The 16,950-nt window shown below is 43.6% G+C and overlaps 1 long non-coding RNA gene across 1 annotated transcript; it reads right to left on the bottom strand.

Annotated features, from left to right (window-relative positions):
* Positions 1–32: 32 nt before the first annotated feature.
* On the bottom strand, positions 33–16,710 carry LOC140721141 (uncharacterized). The gene is made up of 4 exons (XR_012097322.1): positions 16,636–16,710; positions 13,900–13,959; positions 2,063–2,286; positions 33–316 (listed from the first exon to the last, which is right to left on the bottom strand). It is a non-coding gene; the product is annotated as an uncharacterized lncRNA (long non-coding RNA).
* Between the last annotated feature and the right edge of the window lie 240 nt (positions 16,711–16,950).

Here is a 16,950-nt window from a genome sequence, read left to right as displayed (position 1 = left end):
GAGCACATCACCCTCATATTTCACTCATTCGCACTTTGATGGGGACTTGACAATTCCGTGTTTAATAAGCTTCCGAGCTGGCAGACAGTCCCCTCACTTGTGCTGGTTCCAGGATCCTGATCAGTGTCTCTGACGTCACTGTCTCTGGGCTGACTTTGCTCCACTTCTGCAGCGGCCGGACTGCATTCCATTGGGACATCGCTCTCAATCTGACCCTGTTTTGGTACCTTGCTTCCCGTGTCCCGATCATCTTCCCTCGATGATCCGCCTGCTAAAAACCTCTTCAGTACTTTCCGTTCTCCTTTCGATTTCCTACCTGAAATAAGTGATGAATTGCAGGTTATATGAGTATGATTTAGATCTGAACAAAACTGATTCAGACTGCAATGGAGCCGAGACTCTGGCTGACCGGATTTGGAGTGGGACTGTGCTGGTGAATGCGAACTGTACATCCTGTCAGGTGACCATCACAATAAGCTGGTGACTGGATACATTCACTCCAGTAAAATTACAGGATAGACACAATAAAACTGATCACTGACTTCACAGCAGCTGAACACACGGATGACCAAGGGATCTTAATGCAACAATGCCTTGTGATACTGGAAAATGTCACTGCGATTATCTTCCACAAGCTAAAATCTCCCTGGGTCACTTACCCTCCAGTAGTCTGTGTCACACACCGACCAGCAACGTGATTACTCATGGTCCAGTCTGCTGGATGACACATTCTCCGATTGCATTGTTACACGATGTCCAGTCCCCTTGGCAACAGACTGACCATTCCCTTGAGAGGCACATCGTCCGGTCCCCTGGGTCGCAGAATGACCATTACCTTGAGATCTATGCTGACCGCTCCCCAGTTCCCATCTTATCCCCCGTCTGATGATCGTCATGTAACGACCATGCACGTCATTGGCAAAGTCTCGCTTTGTGTGTAGTTGTAGTTGCTAATCTACAGGAAGGAGGTGATTAAGCTGGAATGTGTGTAGTGGAGAATGACCACTACGGGACTGGGCTAGGGGGTTGGTTTGTGTGTTCGGCTGGGACAGTTTGGCCTGGAGCTCAGGAACTTGAAGTGTGACCTTACACACATATATGAACATAAGATAATCAGGGGCGGACACAGGGCATGAACATCGAGCAGGAACTCCGCCTTCAACTCAGGCACCGAGCCGGGACTCAGGAAACTGCAGGAAAATGGGACAAGCTCAGGCATTTAGATCCGCATCAATTAGATGCGCAGAAGGACCTGTTTCCAGGTTGTAATCTCTGTTTTATTCCACCTGTAATCACAAATTTAAGCACAATCACAATGTCTACAGGTGACAGAGACATTTTGTCATTGGTTATATCAGGTCTCCCAGCAGAGATCCTGAGAATTTAAATTCAGGTAGAAGATCATCTGAAGAGTGAAATATTTAGAAACGCGCGTTTACCATTTCTCCACAGCCCAGACATTCACTGGGGTGTTAAAACTCTGAAGCAAATCACAAATGTATCTACAATGAGCTTTCCCCTGATCCTCAGCCGTTGGCAACACCGGCAATGATCTCTGCTACAGAAAACAGATTTACGAAACACCCCTCTTCTACTTTGTGCGGCAACCAAGGAAAATTAGGGGGGAGTTGATAGCTTTCCTTCCAAAACCTCAAATGCCCTGTTATCACACAATCTCTGAAATCCAGGAAATGCTCCTGTTACCTGGTTCTGAATGTTATAAATGAAAGTTGGAGATACTTTACACCTCAGTACCTGTTTGGAGGTGAAGCGGACCGTGACCCTGAACATTTACCTAAACCACAAGACCGCTGTTGCATTCTTGTCTGTGTTTCACTCACGACCAGCTGATTCAGCTGGTCATTCGACCATTACCGGTGTCAGGTCCCTGCGCTGGAACTGTTCGGTTGATCAATTATTCAAGGCCTCTTTAGCAGTGGGATAAATGACACTGCTTGATGAAACTTTTCTCTGCCCTGTTAACATCTGTGTAAGTTTCTTCATCTGAACTACTGTGTACACACGCGACAAAAGTTTAATTCAAAGATCCCTTTGATCATACCTTTGACCATTCTGATTGTGACTGAAGATTGTTGCTTGTTAAAGATCTCGGCCCGAAACGTTGACTGCTCCTTTCAAAGGATGCTGCCCGACCCGCTGAGTTCATCCAGCTTGTTTGTACGTGTTATTTGGCCAGAGCATCTGCAGTGTACTTTGTGGTTGCTTGTCGTCGTCTTGTTTGCACCTTGGTCCCAGTGCTGGAAAGCTCCACCTACTGGTGACGCCCTGAATTACACAACAAGCAGACAAAGGACAATAGAACATTACAGCACGGAAACAGGCCTTTTGGCCCTTCTTGGCTGTGCCGAACCATTTTTCTGCCTAGTCCCACTGACCTGCACCTGGGCCATATCCTCCAAACCCCACTCAACCATATACCTGTCCAAGATTTTCTTAAATGTCAAAAGTGAGACCGCATTCACCATTTCATCTGGCAGCTCATTCCACACTCCCATCACCCTCTTCGTGAAGAAGTACCCCCTAATGTACCCTTTAAACTTTTCCCCCCTCACCCTCAATCCATGACCTCTTTTTTTATTTCTCCACTGGCCTCAGTGGAAACAGCCTGCTTTCATTCATTCTATCTATACCCATCATAATTTTATACACCTCAATCAAATGGCCCCTCATTCTCCTACGCTCCAGGAAATAAAGTCCTAACCTATTCAACCTTTCTCTGTAACTCAGTTTCTCAAGTCCCGGCAACATCCTTGTAAACCTTCTCTGCACTCTTTCAACCTTATTAATATCTTTCCTGTAATTAGGTGACCGAAAATGCACACAATACTCCAAATTCAGTCTCACCAATGTCTTATACAACCTCACCATTACATTCCAACTCTTATACTTAATACTTTGATTTATAAAGGCCAATGTAGCAAAAGCTCTCTTTACAAACCTATCTACTTGTGACACCACTTTTTGGGAATTATGTATCTGTATTCCCTGATCCTTCTGTTCTACTGCACTCCTCAGTGTCCTACCATTTACCTTGTATGTTCTACCTTGGTTTGACCTTCCGAAGTGCAGTACCTCACATTTGTCCGCATTAAACTCTCTCTGCCATTTTTCTGCCCATTCCTCCAACTGGTCCAAATCCCTCTGCAAGCTTTGAAAACTTTCCTCAGTGTCCACTACACCTCCAATCTTTGTATCATCAGCAAATTTGCTGATCCGGTTTGCCACATTATTATCCAGATCATTGATATAGATGACAAATAACAATGGACCCAGCACTGATCCCTGTGGCACACCACTAGTCACAGGCCTCCACTCAGAGTAGCAATCCTCCACTACCACTCTCTGGCTTCTTCCATTGAGCCAATGTCTAACCCAATTTACTACCTCTCCATGTATACCTAGTGACTGAATCTTCCTAACTAACCTCCCATGCGGGACCTTGTCAAATGCCTTACTGACGTCCATATAGACAACATCCACTGCCTTGCCTTCTTCCACTTTCCTGGTAACTTCCTCAAAAAACTAATAGATAGGCTTACCATGACCTACCACGCACAAAGCCATGTTGACTCTCCCTAATAAGGCCCTGTCTATCCAAATACTTGTAGATCCTATCTCTTAGTATTCCTTCCAATAATTTACCTACGACTGATGTCAAACTTACTGGCCTATAATTTCCCGGCTTACTTTTTGAGCCTTTTTTAAACAACGGAACTACATGAGCTATCCCCCAATCCTCTGGCACCCGATCCGTGGATATCAACATTTTAAATGTTGCTGCTAGGGCCCCTGCAATTTCAACACTAGTCTCCCTCAAGGTCCGAAGGAATACCCTGTCAGGTCCTGAAGATTTATCTACTCTGATTTGCCTCAAGCCAGCAAGCACCTCCTCCTCTTTAAATCTGTATAAGTTCCATGATCTCCCTGCTTGTTTGCCTTGTTTCCATAGACTCCATTCTAATTTCCTTAGTAAATACAGATGCAAATAAAAAACATTTCATATCTCTCCCATTTCTTTTGTTTCATACACAGCCGACCACTCTGATCTTCAAGAGGACGAATTTTATCCCTTACTATCCTTTTGCTCTTAATATACCTGTAGAAGCTCTTTGGATTATTCTTCACCCTGACTGCCAAAGCAATCTCATGTCTTCTTTTAGCCCTCCTGATTTCTTTCTTAAGTATTTTCTTACTCCTTTTATACTCCTCAAGCATCTTATTTCCTCCCTGTTGCCTATACATGTTATACACCTCTCTCTTCTTCTTTTCACCCCAATGCCATATTTCTGCCTCCCTCTCATAATGTGCTGGAAACTCGGTACATCAGATTGGATCAGTGTAAAAAGAATCTGTGGAAGACCCAGTATCAGAACTGGGATTGTCCAAGATGCTGCATGATATGCTGAAATTTTAATTGCGCCTTTTGGCCCAGATCTCCTCCTTGCTCATACCTATAATGGGGGAGGTTCTACACCCAGTGTTCTGAAAAGGTAATGAAAGTGATAATCGGGGCATTAATAGTGATATTTCGAGAAATGAGAACGAAAAGCTCTTGAATTTATAGTAAATGGACCTTCTAGTTATTCGCTGCTCAACATTAGTTCTGTATTGTTAAGCACTTGAGCCTCGTTGCCTCACAGTATGCTCCCTCGGACAAGGCGAAATTACTATTAATCTTTCTTGCGTTATTCATTACTATTTCCTGGACAGCAGAGAGGCTCCCGGTGAAACATTGTCTACTCTATTGACTTTTAACATCTCGCCTATAACAGGGAGCACGATAATGTACCATATTCAATCGTGATTAATATGCATAGAATGTAACATGGTCCAGTCACCAATGTTCCCTCTAATTACTATGTTTGACGCTGCATGGATGAACCATTGCTCTGAGACGGAAATTTTCACACGGACTGAAAAAAAGCGCAGCATCGTAGATATATCTCTGATATGCTTCTTTTTTTTGTAATGTGCATCTATAAATATTTAGAATGAAGACTGACAAGAAAGAAACATTCTTTTGAATTTAATTATTAAAGGATAGGATAAAAATGCAGTACAACAAAGAAAACCTTCCAGGCTTCATAAACGTTTATCTGGCAGTGTTTAATTCCATCTGCACTGCAACAAAGGCTCTGTTCGCGGGAGCATTTTGGTTACGCAGACACACAGTTTAGAGGGAACAGTGCTGGGTCTCTCTCTCCAAGTTACCCCCACCTTATAACAGTGCTTTGTCAACTGCCTTGCCAGCGACAACCTGTTGTTGCAAACATGCAAATGGTCAATAATCAGGCCCAGATCTCATCCGTGTTCATATTCGAGATGGGTGAGGGTTTGTATAAATGGGAAATGCACTAAATTGCCTCTTTGTTAGGTACAACTGTATACCAGCTCATTAATGCGAATCTGTTAATCATCTGCCTGCAACTCAAAGCATAAACACATGCAGGTATGGTCAACAAGTTCAGCTGTTATTCAGGCCAAACATCTGAATAGGAAATAAATGTGATGTAAGTGACGTTGACCGGAATGAACACTGGAATTTAGAAAGGACGAGAGGGGATCTGATTGAAGCATTTAAGATTATTAAGGGATTGGACACGCTAGAGGCAGGAAAAAATGTCCCGATGTTGGGGGAGTCCAGAACCAGAGGCCACAGTTTAAGAATAAGGGGTAGGCCATTTAGAACAGAGTTGAGGAAAAGCTTTTTCACCAAGAGAGTTGTGGATCTATGGAATGCTCTTCCTCAGAAGGCAGTGGAGGCCAATTCTCGGGATGCTTTTAAGAAAGAGTTAGTGCTCTTAAAGATAGCAGAGTCAAGGGATATGGGGAGAAGGCAGGAACGGTGTACTGGTTGTGGAAGATCAACCATGATCACATTGAATGGCGGTGCTGGCTCGAAGGGCCGAATGATCTACTCCTGCACCAGTTGTCTATTGTCTGTTGACCGTGGAGTGATGGCTGGAGCCAGACCGGGTGGTCTGAGTGTTACCGAAACTGATCAGCAACTTGGATTTTCACGTATAAATCTCTCGGTTTACAGAGAATGGACCGGAAACAAACCAAAGGAAAATCCAGTGAGGGGCGGTTCTAAAGGACCCGTTAATGAGAGAGCACACTGACATTGGCCAGACTGATTAAATCTGACAAGAAGGCGGCAAGAAATCAAGTAAGCATGTGCTCCAACAGCTGTACTGTGATCTCAGTGACACATCCCTGCGACCGTCTGCAACACTTCACTCCCTTGTCTGTCCAGAATCTGTGTTCGGCGGAATTAAACACTTTGAAATAAAGCTCTGCTTCTCTTTTCCTTTGTGGAAGAGAATTTCAAAGACACACTAGTTTCACCTCAGAAAAATAACCTCATCTATCTTCATCTGTTTCAGCTCCCCCTACAGTAGCAAACGTGTTCTGCGCATTCCTGTCTAGACTCCGCGTGATATTCAATGTCCCCAGCAAGGGCTCAACTCAAAGGATCTAACCACCAGTGGAACAAACCTCCTCACCTCCTAAATAACAGCGAATGCAATCAACTCCCCGTCTTAGTCGAATGCCAGCGAATACAGCGCAGTGGTCAGCGTTGAAGCGGACGGGCAATCGCAGCGGAAGCCCCCCGGACATGCACTCAGCGGTCACATTATTAGATACAGGGGTTCAGAGTAAAGTGCCCAATGAGTGTAGAATTTGCTGTTTTTATCTACAGCCAGTGAGAATTACCACAATATTTGTTTATATATCCCTGCCAGAGGTACCTCGTCATCCCTATAAAAACAACATATACAGAATAATCGAACACCCAGATCCGTAAAGCCGCGCGATTTCAATGATAATATTGATAGAACCAAAGAACACCACCACCACAGCACAGTACAGGCCCTACAGCCCTCCATGTTGTGCCGACTCAGGTAATCCTTAGAAAAGTACTAAACCCACACTACCCCATAACCCTCCATTTTTATGATATGGTAGAAATATTAGAAATACTGCCGTTACAAGTGGGCTTATTAAAACTCCATAACACTGCCGAATACAGTCCATGTTCCTACCTGATGCAGAACACCTGTGTCTGGTTTCTGGGAATCCGAGCATCTGAATTTTATGGGCACTAACAGTAAGTGAACACACCCTGAGCAATGTTCAGTTCATAACACGCTCATAAACCTGAACTTCACCCTATTCAGCATGTAACGCCACACTTTGTTCCACAACGCTTGGGTTAAACCACAGAAAGACTCACCTTGCTTCAATGAGTCTTTCTAACTTGTGGTCCGAATCAGAATTAATACTTCAGTGCGCGAAATTTTACCACCTCCAGAGGGGAATCACAACCAGCATCCTGGTTCCGTTCGGTTGGTGCTGTCGCTTGGATTTATTATTCACCTTGGGACCAGTTTATTTTCAGATTATGAACTGCAGCGACAGCTCAGGACAAAGTTCGCTGTGGGTTTATTGCACAGAGACAGCAGAAGGAAGGGCGTTCTCCACTCTGATGAAATATTATGCATTTGGAATAATGTTCTTTTTGAACAGTAGATAGATAGATAGAAAGATAGATACTTTATTCATCCCCATGGGGGAAATTCAACATTTTTTCCAATGTCCCATACACTTGTTGTAGCAAAAACTAATTACATACAATACTTAACTCAGTAATAACATGATATGCATCTAAATCACTAACTCAAAAAGCATTAATAATAGCTTTAAAAAAAGTTCTTAAGTCCTGGCAGTTGAATTGTAAAGCCTAATGGCATTGGGGAGTATTGACCTCTTCATCCTGTCTGAGGAGCATTGCATCGATAGTAACCTGTCGCTGAAACTGCTTCTCTGTCTCTGGATGGTACTATGTAGAGGATGTTCAGGGTTTTCCATAATTGACCGTAGCCTACTCAGCGCCCTTCGCTCAGCTACCGATGTTAAACTCTCCAGTACTTTGCCCACGACAGAGCCCGCCTTCCTTACCAGCTTATTAAGACGTGAGGCGTCCTTCTTCTTAATGCTTCCTCCCCAACACGCCACCACAAAGAAGAGGGCGCTCTCAACAACTGACCTATAGAACATCTTCAGCATCTCACTGCAGACATTGAATGACGCCAACCTTCTAAGGAAGTACAGTCGACTCTGTGCCTTCCTGCACAAGGCATCTGTGTTGGCAGTCCAGTCTAGCTTCTCGTCTAACTGTACTCCCAGATACTTGTAGGTCTTAACCTGCTCCACACATTCTCCATTAATGATCACTGGCTCCATATGAGGCCTAGATCTCCTAAAGTCCCTTCCCTTTCTCCGGATTTTACTGTGCCCCCTCCGCCTGGACTTGCACTGATTTTAAGTTGGCCCTTTTAAAAGCAATCTTTAACAGTTGTCCACAGTTATAACATTAGGGTAATGGACAAGTGGGGAGTGGCTGTGCCGAGATTACCATCTCCCAGAGATAACCACCAGTCAAAATCAAGAGCAAGATATGGATGCCCTACTCCTTCAGTTTGTCGTTCACTTTCTGGAAACAAATTACAGGATCACAGGGCCACCATATGAAATTCAGACCATTTCCCACTGGTGAATTTGCTTGATATTGCATTTACTTCACACATACATCAACCGTTTTTCATCAATGAGCGATGGAAAAACTCGAAACATTAAATTCACGGGGTCTCTTATTTGGCGAAGGTTGTTGTTGGCATATTGAATTAGTAGCAGGATATTCGGCTATTTCTATTTGAGGAAATAGCAAGCAGGATAGAGAGAGGTGAATACGTTGATGTTGGGTACTTGGATTTTCGACAGGCCTGTAACAAGGTGCCACACTTGAGGCTGCTAAGCAAGCTACGAGCCCGTGGTGTTACAGGAAAGATTCTAGCATGGATAAATCGGTGCCTGATTGGCTGCAGGTCTTATGGTCTTATGGAAATTCAGCTTCCCTGGATGTGGAGGAAAGAGGTGGAACAGGCTGTGGGAAGACATGGTTTGTCAGGTCTGAAAACGAGTTGAATGTACGATAACCTTCAGACTGAATCAGAAAACCGTTCTGAGGGTATTTGAATTGTCAGAAGCAGGGGAGATGTGATCACATGTGCAGAGGGCAGGGGTTGTGTCTCCATCAGACCCTCAGTGAGATGGTTCAAGTTACAATGTGCAGGAATGAAAGCACAGTGTTTGGGGCCGGATTTAATCACTGATTCTGACACAGTGAGAGGGTTAGTGTTTTTCTCTAAGGAAGGGACATTAATGGAAGAAGACGCAGGAACTTCATCAATTGCCAGTTGTTTAGCTGAAAAGTCCATTCTGTATGTTAACTTGACAGAAACAGATGTTCCCAGTGGTGACAAAGGGGTGCAGTCTGGTTTATTTCAAATTGCAGAGGGGTGTGGAGTTTTAAAATCAATGCCTTGTGGTACCACCATCTTTAATTTAGCGTGTCTGGAGTGGTGGATCATAAAACACGGAAAAAGGCATTTGGCCGACCTTACCTGTTCTAGCCACCCACTCACTGTCTACACTGGTCCCATTTATTAGCACTTGGTTTATAGCCGAGTGTATCTCGGCAGTTTAAATACTCAGCAGGATTATTCCCTGGATCATGTCTTGAATGACGGAACAACATGAGGTACTCGCCAGATCTCCAGGAGTTTGCTTGTGGCTAGGCAGAACACAAGGATATTGATCAAGACCCCAGCAATTTCTTCACTTGCTCTCTCTCTGTAACTTGGGGTATATCCCGTCAGGCCCTGGAGACTTATACACCTTAATGCACTTTAAGAGACCCAACACTCTATTTCAAAATGCCCGAGAATACTAGTACTCTCCGCACTGATCTCCCTATCCTCCATGTCTTTCTCCTTGCGAGGCCTCTTGGGTAAGAGTGACCATAATATGGTGGACTTCTTCATTAAGATGGGGAGTGACATAATTAATTCAGAAACAAAGGTTCTGAACTTAAAGAAGGGTAACTTTGAAGGTATGAGACGTGAATTAGCTAAGATAGACTGGCAAATGATACTTAAACGGTTGACGGTGGATATGCAATGGCAAGCATTTAAAGATCGCATGGATGAACTACAACAATTGTTTATCCCAGTTTGGCAAAAGAATAAACCAGGTAAGGTAGTGCACCCATGGCTGACAAGGGAAATTAGGGGTAGTATCAAGTCCAAAGAAGAAACATATAAATGAGCAAAAAAAAGTGGCAATCCTGAGGACTGGGAGACATTCAGAGTCCAGCAGAGGAGGACAAAGGGCTTAATTAGGAAAGGGAAAAAAGATTGAGAGAAAGCTGGCAGGGAACATAACAATTGACTGAAAAAGTTTTTATAGATATGTGAAAAGAAAAAGATTGGTTAAGACAAATGTAGATTCCTTACAGTCAGAAACAGGTGAATTGATCATAGGGAACAAGAACATGGCAGACCAATTGAATAACTACTTTGGTTCTGTCTTCACTAAGAAGGACATAAATAATCTTCCGGAAATGGTAGAGGACCGAGGGTCTAGTGAGATGGAGGAACTGAGGGTAATACATGTTAGTAGGGAAGTGGTGTTAGGTAAATTGAAGGGATTAAAGGGAGATGAATCCCTAGGGCCAGATGGTCTGCATCCCAGAGTGCTTAAGGAAGTAGCCCAATAAATAGTAGATGCATTAATTATAATTTTTTCAAAACTCTTTAGATTCTGGATTAGTTCCTGAGGATTGGAGGGTGGCTAATGTAACCCCACCTTTTTTAAAAAAAAAGGAGGGAGAGAGAAACCGGGGAGTTATAGACATAGATATAGATATAGCTTGACATCGGTGGTGGGGAAAATGCTAGAGTTGGTTGTGAAAATGTGATAACAGCACATTTGGAAAGCGGTGAAATAATCGGAAAAGTCAGCATGGATTTATGAAAGAAAAATCATGTCTGATGAATCTTATAGAATTTTCTGAGGATGTAAGTAGTAGAGTGGATAGGGGAGAGCCAGTGGATGTGGTATATTTGGATTTTCAAAAGGCTTTTGACAAAGTCCCACACAGGAGGTTAGTGTGCAAACTTAAAGCACACGGTATTGGGGGTATGGTATTGATGAGGATAGAGAATTGGTTGGCATACAGGAAGCCAAGAGTGGGAGTAAACGGGACCTTTTCAGAATGGCAGGCAGTCACTAGTGGGATACCGCAAGAATCAGTGCTGGGACGCCAGTTGTTTACAATATATATTAGTGATTTAGACGAGGGATTAAAATGCAGCATCTCCAAGTTTGCGGATGACACGAAGCTGGGCGGCAGTGTTAGCTGTGAGGAGGATGCTAAGAGGACGCAGAATGACTTGGATAGGTTAGGTGAGTGGGCAAATTCATAGCAGATGCAATTTAATGTGGATAAATGTGAGGTTATCCAGTTCGGTAGCGAGAACAAGAAAGCAGATTATTATCTGAACGGTGGTCGATTAGGAAAAGGGGAGGCGCAACGAGACCTGGATGTCATTGTACACTAGTCATTGAAAGTGGGCATGCAGGTACAGCAGGCGGTGAAAAATGCGAATGGTATGTTGGCAATCATAGCAAGAGGATTCGAGTACAGGAGAGGGAGGTTCTACTGCAGTTGTACTAGGCCTTGGTGAGACTACATCTAGAGTATTGTGTGCAGTTTTGGTCCCCCAATCTGAGGAAAGACATTTTTGCCATAGAGGGAGTACAGAGAAGGTTTACCAGATTGATTCCTGTCATATGAAGAAAGACTGGATCGACTAGGCTTATACTCACTGGAATTTAGAAGATTGAGAGGGGATCTTATTGAAGCGTGTAAAATTCTAAAGGGATTGAGCAGGATAGATGCAGGAAGATTGTTTCCAATGTTGGGGAAGTCCAGAACGAGGGGTTACAGTTTAAGGATAAAGGGGAAGCCTTTTAGGGCCGAGATGAGGAAAAACTTCTTCACACAGAGAGTGATGAATCTGTGGAATTCTCTGCCACAGGAAGCAGTTGAGGACAGTTCATTGGCTATATTTAAGAGAGTTAGATATGGCCCGTGTGGCTAAAGGGATCAGTGGGTATGGAGAGAAAGCAGGTACAGGGTTCTGTGTTGGATGATCATACTGAATGGCGGTGCAGGCTCGAATGGCCTACTCCTGGACCTATTTTCTATGTTTCTGTGTTTCTAAATACTGATGTAAGTTACTCATTAAGGACATCACACACACATCATCAAGGGCTCTGTTTGATTCGACCTTCCTAAGGTTTACATGCTTTTCCTTCTACTGCTTGACTAAATTCATCACTTCTCTCCACATTGAAGGTTCTCTTACCCTGCTAATCTCGTCATTTCGTCATACTGGAATGTACCTGTCCTATACTCCGTGCAGATGGACTATAAACACCTTCCACATATCAGATGTGGACTTGCCAAAAACAGTTGTTTCCCATTAACTCTCGATAGTACTTGCTTAGTGAATTTGTAATTTACCCTGATCCAATTCGATACTCTACCACAAAGTCTACACTTTCCTTCTATATATCTCTCTTAAACTTAAGGAGTTTTGTCCTAACCATTCACCCACCAAATGGTCGGGTATCTAACTAGCATAATCACCAAACACCAGGTCCAGTACAGCTCCTGCTTTTGTTCGACTATCTACATACTGATATATAAAATGTTATCCTAGATAGCAAAAATAGCTGAAGTTAGAGAATCGGGGAGCTTTTAATAATCAAAAAAAGACAATTAAAAAGGTAAAAGCAGTGAAAAGGTGAAATATGAAGCTAGATAATAATATAAAATAAGATACCAGAACAAAGTATCATAATGAAGCACAGTAATGTATCAAATTCAATCGTGATTAATATGCATAGACTCTAACATGGTCCAGTCTCCAATGTTCCCACTAATTACTATTTTTGCCGCTGCGTGGATCAACCATTCCTCTGAGCCGGAAATTTTCACACGGTCTGAAAAAAGTTCTGCATCTCAGGTAAGTTCTTCTCTGTAAAGTGCATCTATGAATATTTGGAATGGACTGACAAAAATACTTTTGACTTTATCTATTAATGGAAGGATATGATAAAATACAGTACAACAATGAAAATCTCTGATCTTAGAGGCTATTCGTCCCTGTCAAGACGCCGCAGGATACATTATTTCTCATCAAATATCCCACTGATTTTATCAAACTACTACGGATACAATCAAGTACGTTGTTATTAAAAAAAAATGCAATGTATACATCATCCTGTAAACTTAGGTCATGTCGAATTCCTCTCAATCACTGAAAAAAGACAAGATCACAGACGTTTCTTCACAGGACAACTCACAAGGTGCAGATGTCTCTCTGTTAAACCTTCTTTTGATCTCCCACCTTCCCACACACTTCTGACAGAAAGGAATCAACAACCGACTCTATAATGGAACCATCACATCTTTACACCCCTCCCCCGCTATAAACTGCAGTGCGGGTCTCTTTCGCCCTCTCCCAAAAGCTACCTACCGAAATGTCGTAAAGGGTAGACAAATAGTTTCGATCCCGCTTGCGATGGAATAAGCAAAGCAAATCCTCAGTTCCCTCGGTCAGGGATCAGTAAATCCCCGAGTGTGGACGGATCGGCTTCCTGTTACTGCAAGCAGTAGCCCGGGGACAGTTCCGAGATTCGGGAAGCTCGCACCTTCCGAGCCTTTGCTGATGATTCGGAGCTGGGTTGAAAGTGCGGCGTTTCCGATAACACCTCCAACTGCCCCGGTTTCCCGCGGGACATGCACAGGAAGTCGATGCATTCAATTAGCTGAAGGGAATTATTAATTCTTTCAAAAGCGATTCGCTACAGTTCAATTGTTGAGCAACCGAATAAGTTCTCAGTCTCATTTAAATGGCTGACTGCCTTTGTGATGTTTATATTTCAATATATAGAGTTTCTTACCTTGTACCGCGGCTTCAGGTTCTGTTACCACCCTGTCCCAGTGAGGCTGTGTTACGGGTTCTGTAAGTAATGATCACACCCTGGTTAATATTCAGTCAGCTCCTGGTGATAATCATTAACTAAACCCACAGCGTTATCAACGGTTCTCTCCGTGTCCTGTTCCTTAGTACAGGGTACGTTCTGTCTCCAAACAAACATCACTATGGAGATGAAATGTGATCTCAGTGATTTTGAGAGTGGAATGTTTGTCGGTGCCAGAGCGTGCAGTTTGAATATCGCAGGAACTGCTGAACTCCGGGATTGTCCCGTTCAACAGTCTCAGTTTTGCGGAGAATGGCGCGGAAGGAGATCAGTGAGCGGCAGTTCTGAGAGCGAAAACGCCTTGTTAATGACAGAGATCGAATGAGAAAAACGAGATTGGTTCAATCTGCCGGGAAGACGACAGTAACTCAAATAACCACGCTGCAAATGCATTGTGCAGAGAGGCGTCATTGGTCGTGTAACATGTCGAACATTGAAATGGACGGGCTACAAATGTAGAAATCCACGGACATACAATCAGTGGCAGCAGTATTTGGTACATTATGTGCACAGTATAGTGCCCATTGATATTTGTTATAAACAGCCAGTGAGATTTAATTTTAAGATTTATTTTAGATATTCTTGTTTTAAGATGCACTCTGTCATTGCTAAAAGTAACACAAAAATATACAGAAACTAAAAACAATTGCCGAGCACTGGATTTGTTTCCAGTGAATCTGAGCTTTGAAATGTATGGGTCCAAACAGTAAGTTGGCGGAATGTTCAGTTGAGATCACGGTCATCAACCTAAACCTCACACTAATCAGAATGTAACTCCACACCCCGCTCCCCAGTGCTTGAACTGAAGGACACGAAACCTCAGTCAGGCAAATGGCTTAATTGTATTGTTCGGTACCGGCTTATGATTGTACTTCTGTGCACAGTGACAAAGATTACATACAGAATCTCTTTCCAATTCAGTCTGCTCCAGGGATCCTGTTTCCTTTCAGTTGGTCTCATCGTATTAATTTATTGTTTAGTTCTGGACCAATTTGTTCTCAGACTGAAAAGCCCAGTGACAGCTGAGGTCAAAGTTCGATGCAGGTTTATTGGAAAGACACAGCGGCATGATGGGCACGGTCAACTGGTTGGCAATACTTTTTTCTTTTACACAGTGGACAGTCGCTTTCGCCAGTTTTGACTGTACCCCAGCTGCCTTCAGCTGTACAGATATCAGAATCGGACTGTTTATAAAACAATCTTCAATATTTGTCCACAATGGGGTCACTACAATAATGGGCAAGGCAGCAACTCTAGAGATAACCACGCCCTAAAGAGTACAGCAAGATAAGAATATATTTCCCCATGCGGATTAATGTTCACTTACTCGAAATAAATAAAATTATCAATCAGATAAAAATATGACGAATGGGTCTGTTTACTTTCCTCTCGCTGGTGTGTTTCCCCGCCCTCACATTTACTGTACAGATAGATACCTAAGCTCTTTCTCCTTACAGTGTGATGAAAACCCTTTTAACATTAAATCAACTGGATGTGCTTTTGTCAGCCAGAAGTTGCTGATGGGAGATTTAATTACATTGGCATCCCGCCTTCACTGTGACCATCGCAGATCTGACTGATCTCGGCTCATCAATCCTGCCTCTCACCTGTAACATCTCACTCATTTGTGTATCAAGGGCCGCCACACTGCAGGATTACAACATTATCTGAAAGACTCTCCTTCTGCTGAATATTGAGGACGGTCATTCCCATGACATACAGGACCCACAGTGAGAGAGAAAACATCTCAACCGTCTCCAACTGGCGGTGCCTGGTTTCAGATCCTCACACAACAGGAACTATTTTGTCCACGTCCCTGTCAATCTCCACGGCACACTTTATGTCCCATCGAAGTTCCCACTCATTTTACCAAATTACCGCGGATGCAATCAAGTACATTGCTATTTTAAAAAAAACTAATGTATACAAGCAGGTCTCCCCTGTTTTATGTAACACCACAAGTCAAAATCACACCAGATTCCTCACAGAAAAACTCACGGGGGCAGATATCTGTCTGGTAAACCTTCCTTTCATTTCCCACCTACCCACTCACATCTGACAGAAGGGAAACAACACTGCAGACGGTGATCCACAACAGGTCCCACCAACCGGCTATATAATGGAACCATCAACTCCTTACACCGCCTTCCCCCACGACCACCCCCCGCCCTGGCTGTAATCTCCAATGTGGGTCGTTCCATACTTTTGACCACCAACCGAAATGCCGTCTAGAATGGACAGATAGTGTCGATCCCTCCAGTGAAGGAATAAACAAAGCGAATCCTCAGTTCCCTCGGTCGGGGATCAGTAAATCCCCGAGTGTGGACGGACCGGCTTCCTGCCGTTGCAAGCAGCAGCCGAGGGACAGTTCCGAGATGCGGGAAGCTCGCACCTCCCGAGCCTTTGCTGATGATTCGGAGCCGGGCTGAAAGTTGCGGCGTTTCCGATAACACCTCCAACTGCCCCGGTTTCCCGCGCGACATGCACAGGAAGTCGATGCATTCAATTAGCTGAAGGGAATTATTAATTCTTTCAAGTGATTCGCTACAGTTCTAATATCGATCAACACAATTCGTTATCAATCTCATTCAATTGTTCATAAAAGTGGCCAACTGCCTTTATGATGTTTATATTTCAGTATATAGAGCTTCTTACCGTGTACAGCGGTTCCAGGTTCTGTTACCACCCTGTCCCAGTGAGGCTGTGTTACGGGTTCTGTAAGTAATGAACACACCCTGGTTAATGTTCAGTCAGCTCCTGATGGTAATCATTAACAAAACTGCAGCTTTATTAGCGGTTCTCTCCGTGACCTCTTCCTTAGTACAGGGTACGTTCTGTCTCCAACAAACATCACCATGGAGATGAAATCTGATCTCAGTGATTTTGAGACTGGAATGTTTGTTGGTGCCAGAGGGTGCAGTTTAATAGACAATAGACAATACGTGCAGGAGTAGGCCGTCCGGCCTTTCG

This window comes from Hemitrygon akajei, unplaced genomic scaffold, assembly GCF_048418815.1.
Source record: "Hemitrygon akajei unplaced genomic scaffold, sHemAka1.3 Scf000050, whole genome shotgun sequence".
NCBI lineage: Eukaryota > Metazoa > Chordata > Chondrichthyes > Myliobatiformes > Dasyatidae > Hemitrygon > Hemitrygon akajei.
The sequence above is the reverse complement of the archived record's forward strand: the minus strand, read 5'-3'. Positions and strand labels throughout refer to the sequence as shown.